Below are 8,098 nucleotides of genomic sequence, written 5' to 3' on the forward strand. Positions count from 1 at the left end.
CGAACCCATGTCCCCTGCATTCGCAGGCGGACTCTCAATCACTGCGCCACCAGGGAAGCCCTGTATTTAATTTTGATAGTTTGATCAGTATGTGTCTCAGCGTGTTTCTCCTTGGATTTATCCTATATGGGACTCTCTGTGCTTCCTGGACTTAGTTGACTATTTCCTTTCCCCTATTAGGGAAGTTTTCAACTCTAATCTCTTCAAATATTTTCTCAGTCCCTTTTTTTCTCTTCTTCTTCTCGGACCTCTATAATTCAAATGTTGGTGAGTTTAATGTTGTTCCAGAGGTCTCTAAGACTGTCCTCAAGTTTTTTCATTCCTTTTTTTTTTTTTAATTCTGCTTTGCAGTAGTTATTTTGACTATTTTATCTTCCAGGTTACTTATCTGTTCTTCTGCCTCAGTTATTCTGCTGTTGATTCCTTCTAGGGAATTTTTAATTTCTTTTATTGTGTTGTCCATCACTGTTTGTTTGCTCTTTAGTTCTTCTAGGTCCTTGTTAAATGTTTCTTATATTTTCTCCATTCTATTTCCAAGATTTTGCATCATCTTTACTATCATTATTCTGAATTCTTTTCCAGGTAGACTGCCTACGTCCTTTTCATTTCTTTTGTCTGGTGGGTTTTTACCTTTCTCCTTATCTGCTTTGTGTTTCTGTGTCTTCTCATTTTGGTTAACTTACTGTTTGGGGTTCTCCTTTTCACAGACTGCAGGTTCGTAGCTCCCATTGTTTTTGGTGTCTGCCACCAGTGGCTAAGGTTGGTTCAGTGGGCTTGTGTAGGCTTCCTGGTGGAGGGGACTTGTGCCTGTGTTTTGGTGGATAAGGCTGCATCTTATCTTTCTGGTGGGCAGGACCACATCCAGTCATGTGCTTTGGGGTGTCTGTGACCTTATTATGATTTTAGACAAACGTTTTGCTAATGGGTGGGGTTGTGTTCCTGTCTTGCTAGTTGTTTGGCATAGGGTGTCCAGCACTGTAGCTTGCTGGTCATTGAGTGGAGCTGGGTCTTAGTGTTGAGATGGAGATCTCTGGGAGAGCTTTTGCCATTTGATATTATGTGGGGCTGGGTGGTCTCTGGTGGACCAATGTCCTGAACTTGGCTGTCCCACCTTAGAGGCACAGGCCTGACCTCCGGCTGGAGCACCAAGACCCTGTCAACCACATGGCTCAGAAGAACAATGAGAAGGAAAGAAAGAAAGAAAAAATAAAATAAAGTTGTTAAAATAAAAAATTATTATTAAAAATAAAAAATTAGTAAAAAGAAAGAAAGAAGAGAGCAACCAATCAAAAAACAAATCCACTGACGATAACAAGAGCTAAAAACTATACCAAAAAAAAAAGGACAGACAGAACACCAGGACAAATGGTGAAAGCAAAGCTATACAGACAGAATCACAAAAAGAAGCATAGACATACACACTCACAAAAAGAGAAAAAGGAAAAAAAAAATCTATATATATTAAAAAAAAGGAGGAATAGAGCAACCAAATCAATAAATCTACCAATGATTATAATCTCTAAATACTAAACTAAGATAAACATAAAGGCAGGAACAAATTAGATGCAGGAAGCAAACCCCAAGTCTACAGTTGCTCCCAAAGTCCACCTCCTCAATTTGGGATGATTCGTTGTCTATTCAGGTATTCCACAGATGCAGGTACATCAAGTTGACTGTGGAGATTTAATCCTCTGCTCCTGAGGCTGCTGGGAGAGATTTCCCTTTTCCTTATTTGTTCGCACAGCTCCTGGGGTTCACCTTTGGATTTGACCCCGCCTCTGTGTGTAGGTCGCCTGAGGGCATCTGTTCCTGCCTGGACAGGACGGGATTAAAGGAGCAGCTGATTCTGGGGCTCTGGCTCACTCAGGCCGGGGGGAGGGAGGGGCACGGCGTGCAGGGCAAGCCTGCGGCGGCAGAGGCGGCGTGACGTTGCAGCAGCTTGAGGCGCGCCGTGCGTTCTCCCGGGGAAGTTGTCCCTGGATCCCGGGACCCTGGCATTGGCGGGCTGCACAGGCTCCCAGGAGGGGAGGTGTGGAGAGTGACCTGTGCTCGCACACAGCTTCTTGGTGGCAGCAGCAGCAGCCTTAGCGTCTCGTGCCCGTCTCTGAGGTCCGCGCTGATAGCCACAGCTCGTGCCCGTCTCTGGAGCTCGTTTAGGCGGTGGTCTGAACGCCCTCTCCTCGCGCACCCCGAAACAATGGTCTCTTGCCTCTTCGGCAGGTCCAGGCTTTTCCCCGGACTCCCTCCCGGCTAGCCGTGGCGCACTAGCCCCCTTCAGGCTGTGTTCACGCAGCCAGCCCCAGTCCTCTCCTGGCGCTCCGACCGAAGCCCGAGCCTCAGCTCGCAGCCCCGCCCGCCCCGGCGGGGGAGCAGACAAGCCTCTCGGGCTGGTGAGTGCCGCTCGGCACCGATCCTCTGTGCAGGAATCTGTCCGCTTTGCCCTCCGCACCCCTGTTGCTGTGCTCTCCTCCGTGGCTCCGAAGCTCCCCCCTCCGCCACCCGCAGTCTCCGCCCACGAAGGGGCTTCCTAGTGTGTGGAAACTTTTCCTCCTTCACAGCTCCCTCCCACTGGTGCAGGACCCGTCCCTATTCTTTTGTCTCTATTTTTTCTTTTTTCTTTTGCCCTACCCAGGTACGTGGGGCGTTTCTTGCCTTTTGGGAGGTCTGAGGTCTTCTGCCAGTGTTCAGTAGGTGTTCTGTAGGAGTTGTTCCACGTGTAGATGTATTTCTGGTGTATCTGTGGGGAGGAAAGTGATCTCTGCGTCTTACTCTTCAGCCATCTTGAAGGTCTCCCTCCTAACAAGCCTTTAAAGTCTGATGCTTACTTTACACTTACAGCACATCTCAGTTTGAATGAGCCACATTCCAAGTGCTCAGTAACCATATTTGGCCGGTGGCTTCTGTGTTGGACAGTGCATATCCAAGATCATAATCCCTCTAGAATTCTACGCTAGCCTCCTAGCGAGCTCTGTGCTTCTGTTCTTATTCTTCTGAGTCTATGATTCACACAGTAGCTTATTTGACCCTTTTAAAATGTAAATCAGGTGAGTGTGCCACTATCATGCCAAAATATCTCCAATATGTTGCATTATCAATAAAGTAAAATTTCAAAGTCCTTCCACGATCTGGTCCCCAGACTTCTCCTTGACACAGTTTTCAACCCCTCTGCTCTTTTTCATTGTCTCCAGTGTGCTGACGCTAGCAGACACAGTCGATGGCGCCACCGGATTCCCTTGTGTCCTTCTGTTGTTTCTCTGTGCTCATCCTGCAGCTTCTGGGTGCCATACCCTCTAATGGCTGACCCCTGAGACCTTCTTTAAAGGACTGTCTTTGCATGCCTGGAGCTAGCCCTCTTGCCTCCCAGGCTTCTTGGGGAATAGTAGAATCTCCAGGAAAGATCATGCTGAGGGCAAGAATTTGCCTGAATTCTCACCCTTTCCTGCCCCACCTCCCTTACTCCTTTTTAGGTTCCTTCTGAGAGCACTTCCTTAATGCATTACTTATAAGGGAATCTGGGCAGCCCATCCTAAGCCACTAGCCTCAGACACACTCCCACTTGTTACTCCGAAGCCTGCCTTTGTATTTGTCATCCCTAAACCTGAAACTCTCTTCCCAGAGAGAAATGTGTCATGCAGCTCTTACTTTATGTAGGTCTCCTCTCAAACATCACTGCCTCCAGAGAAAACTTGTTTGTTTGTTTCTCCCCATCTCCATCCCTGTTTAATTTTTCCACATAATAGTTATCATCATTGGACATATATTAATATAAGTGGGTTTTTATTGTTGCTGTTGCTGTTTTTGCCTGTTTTTTTCCTCCACTGGAATATAAACTTCGTGAAAGAAACAACTTTGTTTTGTTCAAATGGTATCCCCAATACTCAGAGGTGTGCTCACAGATATTGGTCAATAGTTGTTGAATTAATAAATGAGTGAATGCTTGAATGAATGAACCGGTGGAGACAGGACCAAACTAGACAGTATAATTCCAGCGTTCACGCTGTATATATTTAAAAAGCCTAATCTGCAAAGAGTGTTTCAAACTGTCTGTGTGCCCATATGCTCTTCCATAAATGTTTGGCATCATTCTTTCTATGTGCCTCATGTGGCACACTCCCCCTGCCCGTGCTCTGTAATAAGAGAATAAGATCTGTTTCTCGGGACAAAGAGAACGGAAGCATACATTACCCCTGAAACCCTACCAGCTATTAGGAATCTTGGCTTCCTGCTATCCAAGCCCAACTGTGACTCCAACCAATAGTGCAAACGTCATTAACCAATGTCAGACTAAATACATGAAAAGTCAGGTTGAATAAACGAAATAAATACAAAATGCGTAGCACAGTTTCTGGCTTATAAGATGCCCTTTATTCCCAGTAGCTCTAAGCATCATGGCAATTATTTGCACCCTGACATCTTACTTCAAACCTGAGTCTGTAACTCAGTTACATCAATGTGAAAGAATGAGGTCTGGTGGGGGACAGAACTAGGGCTCAGAGGAGGAACTGACGAAATACACAGTGCCACATTTCCAGGACGTTATATGCTAAGCATTGGCCACTGTAACTTGCACAGTAGAGGCGAGAAGTAACAAGGAAGGGGAACATATGATTTCCCTGGAGGAAAGAATTATCATCTCTGTGGCTTGAGTAACAAGGCTGCTCAGTAAACTTGGTTGGTAGTTTGCAGCCTGTCTGAAAATGCTAGCACATTCTTCCAGTGTCCCAGCCAATATTGCTTTTGGAATAGAGTTTATTGGCAGATGTGAAAAGGCTACTGAAATAGCTTAAAAATTAACTTTCTCTTGTGCTAATCACCTCAACATTTTCCTGTTTAAGTAAACCAATGTAGGGAGTGTGCACTCTATCCTTAAATGTCAATTAGCTTGGGAGTAATTTGATTCACCAAGGAAATGTAATCAAATGATAAAATGATGATTGCATTAAGATATTTAATATTAATATCAAAACTGCAGCAACAGAGCAAATGCCAGAACATTCCTGATGAAATGAATATCAACGATGTTCCTGCCCTACCGAGTAATTGTGCTCCTAGGACTAAACCCCAGTGCACACACTTTCCTTCAGTCCCCTGGAGGCTACAGCCCTCAGGATGTGATGCCAGGGTCCGGGGGTAATGGTGAAATGGGCAGTTGGAGGCTCTTGTTTATTGTCCTGTGTTGTCTTATTGCTGCTGTAACAAACGACCACAAACACAAACAAGCTTTAGTGGCTTAAAATAACACAAATTAATGGTCTTACTGTTCTGGATGTCAGAAGTCTGAAATGGGTCTTACAGGGCAAAATCTAGGTGTCTGCAGGCTGTGTTCCCTCTGGAGGCTCTAGGGGAGAATCCATTTCCTTGCCGAGTCCAGCTTCTAAAGGCCACCTCATTCCTTGCTCCTGGTCCCTTATCCATCCTCAAGGTCTGTGGCATTCTCTAACCTCCGCTTCTGTCATCACATCACCTTCTCTAACCCTGACACTCCCTCTTATAAGACCCAACCAGATAATCTAGGGTCATCTACTCATCCCAAAATCCTTAATCACACTTGCAAAGTCCGTTTTGTCCAGGAAGGTAACATAGTTACAGGTTCCAGGGATTAGGATGTGTACATCTCTGGGGAGATTATTCTGTCTACCACACTCCCTATAGTAGCGCCTCCCTTATTCCTTCTGTATTTTCTGCTCTTTCTTATATGAACCATGAACTCCCCCGTAGCACAAAGGAGTTGCCCAAACACTGCGTTAAAATATTTGACCAAACTTTAGCGTGGCTTCCACCTACACTGGACTATGTCTCTAAAGATGATCTGAGACCCCGTGCTGAGACCCCGTGCTCAAGAAAATGCACGTCTACCAAACTCAAAAGGTACATTGTCTCAACCCATCTCGCCAAGCCATTTTCAGTAATCCTCCACTTACCTCCTTTTAAATTTTCCATTTTTACATCTTCTTCTAGTCCTTTTTTGTTCCTCCCTTTTCACCTCCCCATAGTCCCTTTTTGTTCTATATCTGTTATCCCCTGTAAAAACCTTAGTTACCTGTGTCATAGCTGGAGTTGAGCTCAGTCTATACTGACGTCTCTCTTCTCTACTACAGGAGTCCTAATAAAATTTGTTTTTTCCACCTTTAACAAGTGTGGAGAGGTCTGTTTTTTCTTTGGCACCTCCATCACAGCAAACATCATAAAAGAATCTGATATAAGCCTTTTGCAATGTTGTGTCTCTGTTTTCTCATAGAAATAAGGGTCAGAGTTTGTGAGATACTGAGGGATCAAGCAAATTTTCATGTTTGATACAATTAAGAAGGGAGGAGGTATTTTATGGGAGATGCTTCTAGAAGCACAACACTTGGCCTCTGACCCCAGGCAGGGGAATCATATGGATTAGAGTTTGTAGAAGATTATCAGAGATGTTTCCTGGAAGAGATGGGGTTTGAGTTAAGACTTAAAAAATCTTCTGGTGGAGGAATGAACACAAAGAAAGGACAGAGGCATGAAAGGCAGGAGAGGTCTTGACAGTGTAGCTGATTCTGCCCCGGTATTGAAACTCAAGAGAACCGGGTAGCATGTAATAAACCTCCTCTATGAGGATGCCTGGAAGAGTCCTCATTTTTTTTTCACATTCTCTCTCTCTCTTTTTTTTTTTTTTTGGCCTCACCAGGCAGCTTGTGGGATCTTAGTTCCCTGACCAGGGATCGAACCCGGGGCCCCAGCAGTGAGAGTGCTGAATCTTAACCACTGAACCACCAGGGAATTCCCTCGTGTTTTTGGTCAGGTGCCATTTCCTTTGCTGGTCAGTCACTTTTAGATCCAGCCCTGCTTATTCTCCATTGTTCTGTTGCTCAGTCCTTTATAAGTTAATCTTCACGTGGCTCAACAAGCCGAGTTGCTTATACTTTCCATCAAGGTAGAGTGTCTAGCGGTGCTGCCACCACGTGGAGGGACAGTAGTGCCTGGCTACCTCTGCTCTCTTTCTCCCAGTGTGAGTCATCAAAGACCCTACACTCCTACACCTGGGATTCCTACACCTGGGAGTAGAAGGGATGGTTGACTCTTGATCTCTCTTATTCTGCATATTTATTCCCGCAAAAATATTCCTTCCATGTCCAGAAACAGAGTAGAATGATAAATGTTAGAAATACAGGCATGACTTCCTTCCTTGATGACTAATCTCTAATCAGGACTTTCATAGGAGCAAGATTTACTAACAACCCTAGCCCCCAGGTATCTTGGAATCAACCTTCAGCTGAATCCTTCATAACCCCTTGCAGTTTTATAGCCTGGCCATCAACAGAGACTCCAGTCACGGGCTGTTGCCATTTAATAGGCCAAAGTTACTTCCCCTCAAATGCTCTTACATCTGAATAATAAATAGCTAGTTTTCCACAAAAATATATGTATTTATTGTTTCTTAAAACATTAATAAAAAAACAGATCTGTGCATAAAAAGAGGAAAGGAGATTGCTTATTTCCTTCTAGTGTCTGTAGTGTCTAGTCTATAAAAGAAAAATGATAAAAATAACTATAATAGCATACTTTTATGAAAGCGCAGTAGGCACATAGGAAAAAAATTGCTTGGGTATTCAGGGAAGATATTCAGAAGAGGTTATATTTAAAGTGATGCTTTATGGTGAAAAAGTATGAGTTTGCTAGGTACAGGATTTTAAGGGGAAGGTCATTTATGTAAAGGGAATAGAATTACAAAATAAAGGCATATTTATAAAATGCCAGTAGTTCAGTGGTTTAGATTTTGGATACGAAAGGGTTCTTAATGGAAATAAAATTGGCAAAGCAGAACAGGATGGATCATGAGAAACCCAGCATGCTGTGTATGAGACGTAAGCTTTGTCCTATAGGGGATGGAAAGTGACTGAAGACTTAGAAAAGGAATGACTGTGCCCACATTTATAACTAAGCGTGATGGCTTGGTCAACCAGCATAAATGAGGTTGAAGCACATAGTGAGACTGAATAGTGAAGCAAAGAGACTGAAATTCAGGCTCTTACAATAGTCCCAGCAGTAGTCCAGCTTACCGGAAGTGTTAATAGTGAAGAGGTGCTAAATATAAGAAAAAAAAAAGTAGAATGTACGGGACATA

General features: G+C 44.1%; 1 non-coding gene across 1 annotated transcript; it reads right to left on the reverse strand.

Moving 5' to 3' along the window:
• Positions 1–6,680: 6,680 nt before the first annotated feature.
• On the reverse strand, positions 6,681–6,753 carry TRNAE-CUC (transfer RNA glutamic acid (anticodon CUC)). The gene has a single exon. It is a non-coding gene; the product is annotated as a tRNA-Glu (tRNA).
• Between the last annotated feature and the right edge of the window lie 1,345 nt (positions 6,754–8,098).

This window comes from Aethalodelphis obliquidens, unplaced genomic scaffold, assembly GCF_003676395.1.
Source record: "Aethalodelphis obliquidens isolate GAN/ISIS:26980383/991018 unplaced genomic scaffold, ASM367639v1 scaffold7, whole genome shotgun sequence".
Classification (NCBI taxonomy): Eukaryota; Metazoa; Chordata; class Mammalia; order Artiodactyla; family Delphinidae; genus Aethalodelphis; species Aethalodelphis obliquidens.